This window comes from Giraffa tippelskirchi, chromosome 12 (assembly GCF_054371585.1).
Source record: "Giraffa tippelskirchi isolate mGirTip1 chromosome 12, T2T-mGirTip1v1.2.pri, whole genome shotgun sequence".
Lineage (NCBI taxonomy): Eukaryota > Metazoa > Chordata > Mammalia > Artiodactyla > Giraffidae > Giraffa > Giraffa tippelskirchi.
The window spans coordinates 113,454,427-113,471,219 of record NC_137286.1 but is presented as its reverse complement, the minus strand read 5'-3'; the positions used below and the strand labels follow the sequence as shown (position 1 = coordinate 113,471,219).

Below are 16,793 nucleotides of genomic sequence, written 5' to 3'. Positions count from 1 at the left end.
GATAGATAGGGCCCAGGCTGAACGGCTGCAGCTGGCCTCCTGTTGATCATCAGGAGCATTGAGCCCTTGCTAGATGAAAGCCCAAGCTAGATGAGTGGCCAAAGACAACCTGGAAAGCAACCCTTATAAGCAACTTAAGCCCACCCTATTGTGCACAACTCACTGCAGTTTGCTTCTGTGCTTTTCCACATGTACTTTTGCCTCTCTTAAAAACTGTCTCTATTTCACAGCCTTGGTCTTTTTTGCTGAATGCTTTCTTCAAAGAAGACAAGGACCAAGGTCCTTCTAGCCATACCACCTCCAGAAGCAAAGGGAGCTTACATAAGTTGCAAGAAAGTTCTACAGAGAGGATAGAAATCACAGAATTTGGTAATAGGTAATAAGTTGGATATGAGAACTAAATACAGAATAAAGAAAATAAAGAGATTAGTTGTAATTAGTTTGAGAGAGAGGATGAATGAAACAGGCACTTAAAATATTAAAAAAAATTAAACTTAAATAAAATAGTCACATAATTTTTAAGAGTGAAGTTCTGGTGTTACTATCTTGATGTTTCTCAGCATGTATCATTTTTTTTTTTCAGTGTTATGTTAACTTATTGGATTCTGTGCCGAAATGTCATTCAGCTATCAGTAAATCCATGTATAATATAAAATGATTAACTCTTCAAATCCATTTCTAACATATATCCCTCAATGTAACATTTACTTAGCTTCATTTGTAATTAGAACTTAGTACTGTCTTTTAATTGAGACATAACATAACATTTAGTAGTTGAATTTGTTAGTAGTAATGAAGCCATATCTTATACTTTTAAAGACATCGAGCTATGCTATAGATTATGGTAATACTTATTTGACTCATGAAGAAAGATGAAGCTAAAATGAAAGCTGAACACTAATATAGTCTGTAACATTATTGTGCCGTATCATAGACTTTTATTAGCTCTAATTGAAGGATGAATTATTCAGGAATCTTTCAATTGCAAATAGTAGAAAAACAACTTAGTCATGCTTAAGTTGAAGAAGAAATTGCTATTGTCATTAGGTGGTAGGTTCACAAAAATATCATTATTGATAAGTGACAAATATTAGAGAGAATTCTAACTCATCTAATCACTGTGTCTAAAAATAATAATAATAATAATAATAGGTTGCTTAATTGGCCAGACTTAGATACTTTGGTGGTTCTATTTACTGAATAGACTATATAAAAATGGGAGAAAAAGTGTACTCTCAATTGAATGTAAGATGAACAATAAATGTCTCCTCATTATGAGGAAGTCATTTGTCCTGAAATATTTCATTGACAGGTCCACAGTATTCTTGCCACAGTCTAAGACAGAAAACATCTGAGGAAGTTTAATACAGTGAATGGGATTTAACATTGCTCCCTCATTTCAACTGTTTCTTAAAGAACACAGTTCTAAGACTTCCTTGGTTGAGTAAGCTCCTGTTCTTTTCCCTGGGGCTTTAACTCCAATCAGAATAATTTGCAGCAACAGAGTTCCTCTAGGCCTTACCTATTCCCACCTTTGGACTCTCCCTTTAGTCACTGTCGAGACGGAAATGGCAAACCACTCCAGTATTCTTGCCTGGAGAATCCCATGGATGGAGGAGCCTGGCGGGCTACAGTCCACGGGGTCGCAAAGAGTCGGACACGACTAAGCGACTTCCCTTTCCCTTTCCCTTTAGTCACTGTCGTCCTACTTTCTGGAGACCAAAAGATCATATACTGGCTATCAGAAAGTCAGAGTATTCCACGTCCGAAAAGTACAAGTCATCATTACCCTCTTCTCTCAGCTGCTTCCTCAGTCACCCTGTTGCCTCACAATAGATCTACCAACCCTTGGCCTGTATTACTGGTATCCTTGCTCAGTGGATCTTTTTTCTTTTTTTCTTTGCTCTAGGGCTGAGCTTTCTCCAGGCTTTTATTTGGCAGAACTCACTGTAGGACCCTGATTAATCTTCATATTCCTGTACTTCATTAGCAAAGGTACAAAGTTATCCAGTGGGTCCATAAAGGCTGGCCATTTGAATGGTGTGGCTTGAGAAAGTTTAATACAGTGAATGGGATTTATGAAATCTGAAGCAGTGCTAATTTATGGAACAGGTCAGAAAAAAAAAGGTTTTGTTTGTTTGTTCATCTTAACAGCAAGTATGAACCTTCCTCACAAGAAGAGGCCTATCTTAGTTGAATCTTCTTTGCCAAGATTAACTGGGGTAGAATACCAGCTCTTAAGAAAGCTTGAACTTCTGTGCATGAATCAAGGCAGGATTTATTTTGTTGCCTCAGAGAAAAGGGAGAGATATGGGAAACTAGGATTTGGAGACAGAAGATAGTGGAATGCTGCAAATGACATGAACTCCTTCCCTGTAACAACTAAATTTTCAATAAATTCCAAAACTCATTAGATATTTAATGGGAGTGGACAGTTTTTAGACATGACTGAAAGGGTTGATGTCAGAAATTAGTATAATGTGGAAAAGAACTGATGTGAGAAATGGAAATGTAGAACAAAGGACTAACTGGCTATGAGGAAACAGCTTTCATGAAATCATTGTCTATACTCTTAAACATTGTCAATTTAGACATTGTCAAGTTTTTCACAATTTCCACATATCCAGGGAGCCCCACCTAATTAAATTACACATAGAGGATTAGGTCATTTACAATATCAGTCACATTTAAGAAACAGCATGATAACCTTGAAAAACAATGTCTATAACACATGATGTTCAACTATTGACAAGTGTATAGCTAATAGAATAGATCCTATAGTGATAGGAGTGGCTTCCCTGGTGGCTCAGACAGCAAAGAATCTGCCCATGATGTGGGAGACCTGGTTTCCATCCCTGGCTTGGGAAGATCCCCTGAAGGAAGGCCTGGCAACCTACTCCAGTATTCTTGCCTGGAGAATCCCCATGGACAGAGAAGCCTGACAGGCTACAGTTCATAGGGTCGCAAAGAGTCTGACAACTGAGCAACTAAGCGCACACATACTGCTAGAAATAAATTTATATATGCAAGCCACCACGCAAAAATAGATAAGTAAAAGGTCTTTTTGTTTATACAAAAGGCAAGTATTTATGTCATCAGGCATCATTTCGGAAAAGATGAGGGAAAAATCAAAAAAACAAAACACCACCATTGTATAAACGGAACACATAAAACTCATTACTAATGCTTTTGTAATTTTTACTATGTGCCAATCACTTTTTAAAATCTTCTAAACTATTAACTCATTGAATCTAGCAATAGTTTGAAAGAAGCATAGTCTTACAGATGAGATAAATAAAGCACAATGAGATGAAAAACCTGTTCAATCTTCACTAATAATATTAATAACGGACATAGGCAGAATTTTAACTCAGGTCATCTGACTGAATTACAGTTTAAACCCTGTGTATAAGGCTTTGGGAGAAGTTAATGAAGACTAATTAATCATTTATACAGATGGGAGTTTTGAGAGGGTGTAGCATAGTAATAAGTGTGTATAGAGTTATTGCTGAGGTAAAGGATGGACTTGCCCTCAAAAATAAAAGCAAAAGGGATGACAGCACTTCACAAATTTTATTCTTCTGTGTCTCTCTTTGTTTGTATATTTGCCAGTCTCTGGCTCTATACAGACAGAAGATCAGCTAAAAAACAAAAACATAAGTACTTTATTTTTATTTCAATGGGCATTGCTAGAAACAACCCCAAACTACATGATGCTATTAAACAATTGGGTGAGAAATAAAGACCTAGGATAATGAAAAGCAAGCTAGTTGCACAGAAGCACTCTTAGGAACAGGAGGTATTGATGGCAATGTTACTGGGGAAATATAGAATCACAATATAATAAGCTTATTTTTAAACAGTACATGCTGTTTCTTTAAGTGTTTTGAATTTATATTACATTAAAAACATTTTATCCTAATCTTCAATTCTGTTTTCTCTCTGATTCACTTGGCCAGTAAACAATTTCTCCTTTATTTATAGGATGTTTAAGTTACTCTCTGGTAACCTTTCCTAACTGGAGAAATTATTTTAACAGTTTTAGTAAAGTAAACTCAACTGTTCATGTATAGTAACCAGTGAAACTAATTGAAAATTTTCTTTCACAGTTGATTTCAAACATCTCTGTAATGAATCCTTTGGATAATTAAATGAATAAATATTTAGTGAAATAAAAGCAACTGCATTTATAAGACAAATATTAGGTAACTCAGTACAGATATAGGCTGGGAGAGGCACAGGGAGAATTACTGTACAAACTTGAAAATAAAAAAAAATCTAGAAAAGTAATTAAAAACAAAAATATATATAAATAGAAACAAATATGAGTATTTTAATTTATTCTTTTTGTTCTAAATTAATGCTTAGCTATAAAGTAAAATATATTATTAAAGTAATAAAATTTCTGAAAATTAAAGATGGAAATAAGAAAAAGGAAATACTAATGAATATGTAAAATTTAATATTTAAATTAAATATTTAAATAATTAAATATTAAAATTTATTGTGGGAGCCAGATTTTATACATACACACACATAGCTTTTACTGGTATACAAACAATAATATTTCATAATAGTTCACATATAGGTATCCCTTGGTATCTGAGGGGATTGGTTCTAAGACTGCACCCCCCAACTCCCATGGACACCAAAATCTGTGGTTGCTCAAGTCATACATAAAATGGCATAGTACAGTCGGTCCTTCATATTTATAGGTTCCACATCCATGGATTCAAATTCCATTCATGGTTGGTTGAATCTAAGGATGCAGAGCCTATGGCTAGGGATAGCCAATGGTACTTGTTACTAAATAAGAAGATATTTTAAAGACAATAACAGCAACAGTGAAAAACAATTGAATACCATAACTGATACCTTTAACAGGATAGACTATTATAGTTTCACACAATGGAAATACTGATTGCAACTTGTAGAACATAGTGTTGGCAATAACCTTTCATAGTAAGACTCAACCAAGCAAGTAGGCCACATGGGTAATTTCTACTTGCCGAGGATAAATGCCTATCCATTTTTTTTTTTTTTTCACTTTTAAAGAAAACAGTAGCCCCTTTATATCCATTTCCTTTTTCTAATCACTCGGATACTACCTTAATAATTACCACAACTGTATTTGAACTATGTCAAAGTTTTAACCTGATGATTCTAATATTCCAAAGTATGTAAAAATTACACTTCTTTCTCACTTGACAAAACTGATGATAAAATTTTGAAATTAACTTTTCTACATTTACCTGTGCCATTTTTTCATATTATGTTTTGTTGAATCAATCAATAAATTTCCTCTTTTGTTTCTGTTAATTATATTTGTTTATTCAAATATAATTAAATATATAATAATTATAATTAAAATTAAAGTTTGTTACATTTTAATACTCCTGGCTAATCTAGATCTTTCCTTTTATTTTTGCTTTGAGTTATAGACCCTACTTAATCTTTCTTTTTTAAATTTTTTAATTGAAGAATAGTTGTTTTATAATGTTGGGTTGATTTCTGCTGTACAACAATGCAAATCAGTCATAATGTTTTTTATATATATATATATCCAGGTGGCACTAGGGCATCAGGGGTAAAGAACTCACCTGCCAAGGCAAGAGACATAAGAGAGGTAGAAACCATTCCAGTATTCTTGCCTGGACAACCCCATGGACAGAGAAACTTGATGGGCTACAGTCCATAGGGTCACAAAGAGTTAGACATGACTGAAGTGACTTGGCATGCAGCATGAACACACACACACACACACACACACACACACACACACACATATGCGGATATATATATATATATATATATATATATACATATCTGCTCCCTCTTGAGCCTCCCTCCCCTCCATTCCAACCCTGATTAATCTTAACTTCAATTTACTTACAACTTAGATTTATTCTAAAGCTTGTAAATTACCTATTATATTGCTGTCTCTATTTGTGCATCTTCTTAGCTCCTAATGCATGACATTAACTGTGAGTTGATTTAAAATTTGAATTCCTTGGCAGAAGGAGCATTACTTGTCCAATTTAGACATCATCTTCCTTCTTGCCCAAATCCCTCATGATAAATCAATTCTTAGACCAATAGATAAATGGTATATATGCTAATGGGCTTTCCTGGTGGCTCAGATGGTAAAGAATCTGCCTGCAGTGCAGGAGACTTGGGTTCAATCCCTGGGTAGGGAAGATCCCCTGGAGAAGGAAATGGCAACTCACTCTAGTATTCTTGCCTGGAGAATCCCATGGACAGAGGAGCCTGGGGGACTACAATCCATGGGATCACAAACTATCTATTAGAATCAATAGAAGAATAAAGCAGAATAAATGTGAATAAATCAGAGTTAAATAACTAAGTCAGAGTTATATAGCTAAAAAATTAAAAAGACTTTTTTGAAAGTAGAAAAGAAAATAAAACACATCATTCATAGATAGAATTTAAGTATGGTAGCCATCTCATATGAAGCTATATAGATGCTAAAAGAGTATGGAAATTGGAAGAATATTTATAAATTGCTTAAAGAAAACATAATCACAGTCTAAAATTATATATACAGTTTAAAATATATTCAGATAAAAGAAAACAAATGTATTTCATTGTGAGCAGACAGGTACTATAAAAAAGGCTAAACTATATTCTTTATCTTGAAGAGAAATGGCAGCAAATGGAAATCTGGATTTTTGGAGAAAAAAAAGTGCATTAGGAATGGTAAATATGTAGGCAAATATAAATAGTTATTTTCTTCTAAATTTCATTAAGAGACACATGGGAATTTCAAGGGAAAATACAACTTTTATTTGTGTGGTTTATAATTTGAGTAGATATGAGAGTTATAGCATAGAGGATGACCAGGGGAGTCTATAGACATGTATGGTTTCTGCATTTATGTCAACTATTATAATATAAAATCCAAATAACCAGAAAGTTAATGGATGATATATTCATTATATTTTAATGCTCAGAACAAACAATAAGCCAGATAATAGTATAATTTAAAACAATATAAAAATTAAAATATTACAAAATATATTTAGTAAACTAAAACATGTTAAGAAAGTACAGCCATAAAATAAAGGAGATGCAAAATACATATTATAGTAGTGGACCTATAGTTTATCATTATATTAAATGATTATTAACAACTTACATGGGTGCTAAGTTGCTTCAGTCATGTCTGACTCTGTGCAACCCTGTGGACTGTGATCTGCCAGGCTCCTCTGTCCATGTGATTCTCTAGGCAAGAATACAGGAATGGGTTGCCGTGCCCCTCTCCAGGGTTCTTCCTGACCCAGGGATGGAACAAGGGTCTCTTATGTCTCCTGCATTAGCAGGCGTGTTCTTTCTCACTAGCGCCACATGGGAAGCCCGATCATTAACAACAGAAACTAACAAAAAGGCAGAAACTGACAATGTGTTACAGAAAATCGATATGTAAATATGTACTGGAGACATATGTTAAATAAAAAGCTACAATAAGGAAAATCAATTGATGTAAAAAGATAATTTTTCTATGTTTACAGTAGGCAAACAAGTGCGGAGTGCTATGCTAATAAGGGGTAACGCATATGTCAAGCAAAAAATACTAACAGAGAAAAAGGACACTTCATGATGACAAATAAGTCATTAATTAATAAGACAATCATATATGCAAATGTGACTGATTATAGAACTTCAATATGCTTGCAAAAAAATTCAACAGAATTAAAAGAAATTATACACAATGCCATAAAAGTTGTTATACATTATGAACCCATCTGTCAGTAATTGATAGAACAAATTGAAAAAGTCACTAAAAGTAGATGACTGAAAACCACTGTCGCCCACATAGACCTACATCACAGCCAATCACTTAAGTATAATCCTGACATTTACATGTACACATTTGACCAAATGCTGGGACATTAAACACATCTGGATATACATTAAAGGATGCATATCATTCAGATTATGATTAGAGGAAAATATTAAACTATAAATAAATATCAAAAAGCTATCTAAGAAGGTTCCAAAAAGTATGTTAAATATAAAGAGCTAGATTAAAAGTAAAATGTTGGAACCAAGATGTACGATGCAAAATCCAATCATAAGGAAGCTAATGGCGTTACAGTCATATCAATCAAAGTTTGAGAAATAGAACATTACTAGAAATAAAGGACCATTTTATAAGAATGAAAGCATTACTTAATCAAGGAGATATAGCAATCCTAAATATGTATGCAACTATTACCATATGGTAAAAATACATAAAGCAAGAATTGATAGAACTTAAATAGAAGTAGATGAAACTGCAGTTTAATTGAAGATTGCAATATTCTTCTTTTGGCATTTGATACAAGTAATCAAAACAGCAGAAAAGATCTAGAAGATCTGAAGGTCACTATTAACAAACTAAATCAAAATGATATTACAGTTGAATGTACTCAACAATGACTAAATAAATATATTTTCAAACTTAATGGAAAATAGGCCAAATTCTCTATCATAAATAAGTTTAAAAATTTTCTAGGAAATCACACAGATAAGATTTATTGATCATAGTGAATTAAATTATAAATCTATAATAAAGAAACACATGGTAAATCCCCACATTCTTGGATATTAGAAATACACTTCTAAATAATCCTTGAGCCAAGAAAGAATCTATAGCAAAAAAGGAAGTATGCTAACTAGACAATAATGAAATATCACATATCAAAATTTGTAGGAAGTAACTGAAGCAATTATTAAATCTACATCTTTATGCTGTGAGATATAGGCAAAAAGATATGACACTGAAAGATGAATTCCACAGGTCGGTAGCTGCCCAATATGCTACTGGAAAAGAGTGGAGACATAATTCCAGAAACAATGAAGAGACAGAGACAAAGCGAAACAACATCTAGCTGTGAATGTGACTGGTGATGGAAGCGTTGGGGGAGTGTGTAATTTCCTTGGTTCTGTCTCACTGCAGCAAAAATTTGAAGCAACAGACAGACCAATGCTATAGCTCAGTTTTTATTAGAAAGCAAAGGAAATACATCCTCGAGTCATGAGGGCAGGCTGATCCAAAAGATGCAAAGAGACGAGAAGCCCCAGTCCTTCTAGGCTTCCTCCTTTTAAACATTTGTCTCCTCCTCCCAGAGCCTGCCCTATGTAAACTGGGCTAGCCAGGAGGGCTGTTTGTTTTACCTGTTTTTTTCTTTGTTCTATTTTCGCGGGCTTTTCCCTTCTTTGTCTTTTAGCCACTGCCATTTTGGGTTCCTTTTTCCTATTCTAACTACCCAACATTCCCCCCTCAAGATACGGGAGGCTCAATTCTTTGGGAATGGGGGGTTGAAGTCTCTCTGGCTACTTCCTGCTGAACTGGGAGGGTGAGGGGAATTAGGCCCCCTCCTCTTGCTAGTATCAAGCCTCAGAGTCCTTATAGTGGTGTTCATCTAAGGATGAGTGATATTTTCCGTGGTCAGGTGGTTTTATATATCTTTGTTGAATGTCACTGCATATTGTAGATTGTTGATCTGGACAGAGACCAAATGGGTTAGACAATTGATAATATATGGAACAATCATATTGTTAGGTAGTTAGAATAGGAAACAGGAGTCCAGAATGGTGGTGGCTAAAAGACAAGGAAGGGAAAAGCCCGCAAAAATAGAACAAAGGAAGGTCTGAGGACCAGAGTGAGGACCTCAGGTAGAACAAATAGCACTCCTGGCTAGCCCAATTTACACAGGGCAGGCCAGGGGGAGGAAAAATAAAACATATAAAAAGAGGAGCTGAAGGGCTGGGGGTCTCTCTCTCTCCCCTGTGCACACGCACTCATTATCTCTCTCTCTCCTTCTCTCTTCTCTTTGCATATTTTGGGTCGGCATGCCCTCATGCCTCCTATATTTTCTAAATAAAACTGATCTGTCCAAGAACTATAACACAGACTGTCCGAGAGCTCTGAGGCATCGAGGGCTTTAATGCCCGTCGCTTCAAATCTTCGTTGTGAAGAGACAGAACAGAGGGGATAACACTCCCTTGACAGTATGGTGATAACAGGGATTAATAGGGGCATTAGCTAACTCCAAATTTCCCCTTGTCAAGATAAGGATCCCCCAAGAGAGATTGTAGCCACCCTGATAACTCTCCAGCCCATTCTTTGAGATCCTGTAGGATCTGAATGCTTTCCTTGAGATAGTGAGACTTTCTTTAATGTAGCTGGAGGGATTTACCCAGAAACAACACATCTCATTTAAGATGACTCAAGTCCCTCCTCGTTCAGGTCAGGAGATCTATCTCATGTTTATTTTGGAGTACAACCCCTGCCAAGCTGTGTTGGCTCTTAGAGCTATCCTTTGAAATCTAATCCCCAGAAACTTAATTTTTGGGATGTTCATTAGAATGGCACTCACTTGTAGTCCTGAACAGGTATCTGAGATCTTCCAGGGACTCACAGGTGAATTGAGTGTCCTCTTCTGTTTTCTTCCATGGCTTGACTTGTGAGTAATGAATCCAGGAGTTGTATCCTGGTACACTGACTGCTGTGGGGGTAGAAAGTATTACAGGGTAGGGGCCCTTCCATGTGGGCTGGAGTTGAGCCTTTGGGAACCCATCTTTCCAGACTTTAATTAGGACTTGAGTCCCTGGAGCACATAGTGGTGGCTCTTTGGAATCTTTTGGGCCCTGGTTGACACCCCACAAGCATATATCCTGTTGGAATTGCCCAATGGCCATGGTATAATACTGGAGGGTCTGAGCCTCTGGGTCGAGGAAGAGGTCATTGACATAAAGAAAAGTTCTCCCACATGACATCTCATAAGGACTAAGACTAACCTGTTCCTTAAGGGCAATATAGATGCAGAGGAGAGCTATTGGTGAAGCCTCCTTCCATCCCAGGGAGGTCTCCTGGGTTATCTTTTTTTTTTTAATCACTGATTGTAAGAATTGGTTGGCTCTTTTACTTTTCCTGAAGACTGAGGCCTCCAGGCACAATGGAGATAATAAGTAATGCCCAATACATTAGAGACATCTTGGGTGACCTTAGAAGTAGATGATGTCCCACTGTCATTTTGTAATGACCTGAGCAGACCAAATCTCAGAACAATTTCATGGAGCAGTTTTTTTTTTTTTTTTTTTACCACCTCCTCAGCCTTCTCAGGCCAGGTGAGAAAGCCTTTAATCCATCCTGTGAATGTATCTGTCATGACAAATATGTATTTATACCATTGAGAAACTGGCATCTGGGTGAAGTCCATCTGCTAGTCCTCTCCAGGGTAGGTCCCATGCCATTGGATGGGTTGGGCCAGCTGGGGTGTTCGAGCTCCTTGGGGGTTGTTCATTTGGCAAGTGGAACAAGAGGAGACCACTTGCCTTATAGTGGTTTGGAGGCCTGTTCCTCTGAGGGACTTTTCTAGTAATCTTTGGAGGGCCTTCTCCCCTAAATGAGGGTGGCATGTAAGGAGTTAAACAACTTCCATTGGAGGTTCTCAGGCAGAAAAAAGAGTCTCTCCTTTTGGAACCACCCCATATGATCTTCTTGAAAACCCTCACTCTTAGCCTTAAGAGTCTCACCTTCAATATAAGAAGGAGTTTCTGGCAAATTAGTCTGTGAAACTAAGGTGGCAACCCCTATTAGGTCATTGTTCTGTAAAGCTGCTCTCTTTGCTGCCTGACTGGCTGCTTGTTTCCCTCATGTCACTTCCGTGCTCCTTTTATGCTGTCCTTTACAATGGGAGACTGAAATCTCAGTGGGCAGATGGACTGCCTCCAAGAGCCTAAGGATTTGATCACCATATTTGATTGGGGATCCTCAGGTGGTCAAGCAGCCTCTTCTTTCCAAGTAGCAGTATGTGCATGTAGAGTCAGAAATGCATACTTGGAGTCAGTGTAAATGGCTACTCTTTTTCCTTTTCCCAGCTCTAAAGCTCAAGTTAGGGCTATGAGCTCAGCTAATTGGGCTGAAGTACCTGGTGGAAAAGGTTTAGCCTCTATGGTCTCAAAATTGGAGACTACTGCATATCCAGCTCTTCTTTTTCCAAGACAAAGCTGCTTCCATCAGTGTGCCAGATTTGCTCAGAATTGGTCAGAGGATCTTCTGACAATCCCTCTTGAGGTTTTGTCCAGTCGTCCAAAGTTTCTAGGCAAGATTGAAAGGGAGACAGCCCTCAGGGATAGACAGGCGGGTATCTGGGTTAAGAACCTCACAAAGGTATACAGTCAGGCCTGGATTTTCCATCAGCACTGCTTGATATCTGAGGATACTTTGATCAGAGATCCATAAATGTCCTCTCTCATTCAGGAGTTATTTCACTTGGAGGCTGGTAAAAATAGTTAGTTTAACCCCAAGAGAGACTTTTAAAGCATCTTCTATCAGGACTGCAATAGCTGTAAGATTTTGAAAGAAGGGAAAGGTCTCTTCCCAATAAGGGACTAGGACACTCAGGAACCACCAAAACATTGTGGGAAAGTATTTGTCCGTCCCAGCAACAAAGAAGTGCTCAGGTAAATCTTTTTGTAATTGTTTTCCCCATAGCACCCAAAATGGTACAGGTTTGGGAGAAGGAGACTCCAGAGAAGGAAGGCAGGACAGAGTAAGTAGCCCCTGTGTCAACTAAGAAATTCTCAGAACTACCTGCCACATCCAATTGCACCCTTGGCTCCAGTCCCATGATGGTTATCTGTGATAGGCAGGCTGGCTGGAGAGGGCTGCTTCAGTCCTGTTGAACCATCATGAGGGAAGGCGTGGCGCTCGACCTTGAGGGTCTGTGGTCCCGAGGGCAGAGTGCCACTCAATGTCCCAACTGTTGGCATTTGTAGCAAGCTGTTTTAGGAGACTTGTCATGGTTTGGACACTCTTCGGCCCAATGTCTCACCTGTCTACAGATTAAGTATTTGCCTTGTGCCTTGTCCTTCAAGGACTCGGGGTTTGCCATAGGGCTTCCCTGGAGGGTGGCTAGCATCTGGGCATGGCATGTCTCTTTCCTTCTCTCCCTTTCCTAGGCCTTGGCCTCCCTCTCCTGTTCTCTGTTACAAAAAGTATCGGTGGCTGTCTATACCATCTCATCTAAAGAGACAACAGGGTATTTCTGCTTTAGCTGTTGTAACTTTATTTTGATGTCTGATACATATTGGGACAGGTATTCATCTTTTTAAAACACTTGTCCCTCTTAAGAGTCTAAGTCCAGATTGGTAAATTTTTGGAGGGCCTCTTTTAGACTTTCCAGAAAGGCAATGGGGTTCTCGTTGGACTTCTGAGTTATTGCTGAGACAGGACACAGTCTCACAACTAATAGGCTTCCTTCTATGTCCATGGGTGGACTTCTTTAGGGGTGTTTTCTGAAGCTTATGCTACCCAGTACTGTTTCAACCTGAGAGCCAGCGTCCCAAGATAAAGGGGCAGATCCCCAGGCAGGTTGAGGCATGACAGCCTCCTGGAGATTGAATCCCCAGGCAGGGCAAGACATGTTGGCCTCCCGAGAATTAGGTCCCTGGCAGGTCAAGGCATGTCGACCTCCTGGGATCCCTTGACTGGCAGATCCCTGAGCAGTTTGAGGTGTGAAACCTTCCAAGGACCAGATCCCTAAGCAGGTTGAGGCAGGTTGACGCCCTGGGACCCCAGACTGGCAGATCCCTGACCAGGTTGAGGGGTGACAACCTCCTAATGACCAGATCCCTAGGCAGGTCAAGGCACGTTGACCTCCTGGGATCCCCAGGATAGAGTTGGGCGTCCCCAAGGTCTCCAGTGTGACTAGTACTGGATAGGATTAAGGGGTTGTAATCTTAACTCATTGCTGCTTTGTTCACTGCGGATGGAAATAGATATCATGATGTAAAGCAATCCAAGCCTGTGCTCTGAGACTGGACTGGTGAAACAGCCATAAGACTTATCCTCTTATTGCTCTGAGGGAATGTAAGTCACTCATTTCCTCCCCTAATCCTCCATAGGAGAAGGTTAGGGTGTTTCTAATGGTAAACATTTCATTGTCATAGACCCACTTTAGGTCCTAACAGAAGTAATGAAAAAAGGAGTGGGTTATCTGGTCCTGTTAGGGGCATTAAGAGTATTTTAATAATAGTAAACGGGGTGGAGCAATGTTCCCTACAAGGGAGCAGGGTCCTGGTTATAGGAGTTAGAAAGTGGCTTAAAAATAAATTGATAAGAGGCAACAGACCAGATGTTCCATAAAAGTGGAGTGGAGATTTGATCCAGGGGTATGTTTGTAACTTTAGGAGAAGGGTGGTAAGGGTTTGGGCCCAAATGGCCTGCAGGGCTAACTCCCAAAGTGGCAAACATTATCCGTGGAAGCCCAATTGCCCTTGAAGGGATACCACCAACAGATGAACTTTTAGCAGGCATTGTGTGCCTGTCACCTTCCCTAGCATGTTCACTGAGAGATGCTGTTGTTGCACATGTTGTAGGAAACATGGAAGATTAAGACCTGAATATCTAGAGGGATTGGATATTATACAGTATTTCCCTCCACAGGGCCAGCTATTTTCTGGTTGTCCCTCCAGAAGATTGTATAGGCAACATTGTGGGCCCAGACAGGGCTCAGAAGAGCATGAAACAGGAGGGAAGGGGGCAGGGCACAACTTTTGAAAGAATGACATAGCCCAAGGGCATAACAAACCAATTAAAATCAAATGGGTCCAAGATGACAAGTCAAATTCAACTAAACCTTGATCCTTAACCTTCATGCTAAATGACACACCCAGAGGTCATTGACAGTCATTTACACTGTCTTGACAGTTCCAAGGCACTGTCAAAAGCCTGAGGAGTGGGTGGTTCCCCAGTTGTTGGAATGATCCTCCCACTCATTAGCATATGAAATAACCCAGCTCCAGAAAACTAACCTCACCACATTCATGGCCAAAGCAACTTGCCCTCTGCGATGGCCCAGACCTGTGGAGTGTGTCTCTCTCTGAATCTGAACAAATCCACCTCTTACCTATAGCTATATCTCTCGCTGAATTTTTTGTAATGAGACATCAACAGCTTGAGCTTCAATAAGTCCTAAAGCCAGGCACTGTGGATTTTGGCCAGACTCGAGTCCTAGTAGAGAGGAGCTGAAGGATGGGAGTAAAAAACAGTGGGAAAAAGGTAGTGAGGAATCTCCTTCATAACCTGCTGTCAAATCTGCTAAATACCCGACCTGTGCTCACAATTTTCATTGGCCTGATACTTGGCACGAAGTAGATTAAGGACATGAGAAACCCCCACCCTCTTGGGCAACAGCTACTAAGGCACAACAGATAGTAGAGCCTTTGGAAAACCCTGGGGAACCCATTGCCATTTGCCCGTTTGGGAGGGGTTCGAGGAAACAAGAAATGAGAGATTATAAAGGAATTAAGATTTCATTAACCATAAGTCCTTCCAGTCTTAGGTGCGAGGACTTCTTACCCCAACCAGAGGTCTTCTGGAGTCAGTGAATTAAAATGGACTGGAATGGTTGAATTTAATTCAGATGACCATTATATCTACTAATGTGGGCAAGAATCCCTTAGAAGATATAGAGCAGCCCTCATAGACAACAAGAGTCTGAAATGCAGTTCTTGGGTGTAATCTCAAAAATGACAGAAATATCTCTGTTCATTTCCAAGGCAAATCATTCAATATCACAGTAATCCAAGTCTATGCCCCAACCACTAATACCAAACAAGCTGAATTGAACAGTTCTATGAAAACCTACAAGACCTTTTAGAACTAACACACACACACACACACACACACACACATAAAGATGTCCTTTTCACCATAGGCACTGAAATGCAAAACTAGGAAGTCAAGGGATACCTGGAGTAACAGGCAAATTTGGCCTTGGTGTACAAAATGAAGCAGGGGAAAGGCTAATAGAGTTTTGCCAAGAGAATGCACTGTTCATAGCAAACACCTTCTTCCAACAACACAAGAGAAGATGCCACACATGGACATCACCAAATGGTCAATATCGAAATCAGATCAAGTACATTATTTGCAGCCGAAGATGGAGAAGCTCTACAGGCAGCAAAAAAAAAAAAAAAAAAAAAAGAATGGAAGTTGACTGTGGCTCATTTCATGAACTCCTTATTGCCAAATTTAAATTTAAATTGAAGAAAACAGGGAAAATCACTGAAGCATTCAGTTCAGTTCAATCACTCAGGCGGCTCCGACTCTGTGACTCCATGGACTGAAGCACGCCAGGCCTCCCCGCCCATCACCAACTCCCGGAGTTTACTCAAACTCATGTCCATTGAGTCGGTGATGCCATCCAACCATCTCATCCTCTGTCGTCCTTTTCTCCTGCCGCATTCTATCTTTCCCAGCATCAGGATCTTTTTCAAGGAGTCATTTCTTCATATCAGGTGGCCAAAGTATTGGCGTTTCAGCTTCAGCATCACTTCCTTTGAGTGAATGTTCAAGACTAATGTCCTTTAGGATGGATTTCTTGGATCTCCTTGCAGTTCTAGGTACTCTCAAGAGTCTTCTCCAACCTCAGTTCAAAAGCGTCAATTCTCTGGTGCTCAGCTTACTTTATAGTCCAAATCTCACATCCATACATGACTACTGGAAAAACCATAGCTTTAACTAAATTGACCTTTGTCTGCTTTGTAATATGCTGTCTACGTTGGTCATAACTTTTCTTCTAAACAAACCATTCAGGTATGACCTAAATCAAATCCCTTATTATTATTCTGTAGAAGTAACAAATAGACTCAAAGGATTAGATCTGATAGACAGAAAGCCTGAAGAACTATGATCAGAAGTTCGTGACATTGTACAGGAGGCAGTGATCAAGATCATCCCCAAGAAAAAGAAATGCAAAAATGCAAATTGGTTGTCTGAG

General features: G+C 38.8%; 1 long non-coding RNA gene across 1 annotated transcript in view; it reads right to left on the bottom strand.

Moving 5' to 3' along the window:
- The window catches only part of LOC145530585 (uncharacterized), a 72,316-nt gene extending 56,321 nt beyond the window's left edge, over positions 1-15,995 (bottom strand). Inside the window, exon 1 of the long non-coding RNA XR_014071916.1 lies at positions 10,383-15,995. This is a non-coding gene — a long non-coding RNA (uncharacterized LOC145530585). The remainder of the gene's footprint in view (positions 1-10,382) is intronic.
- Between the last annotated feature and the right edge of the window lie 798 nt (positions 15,996-16,793).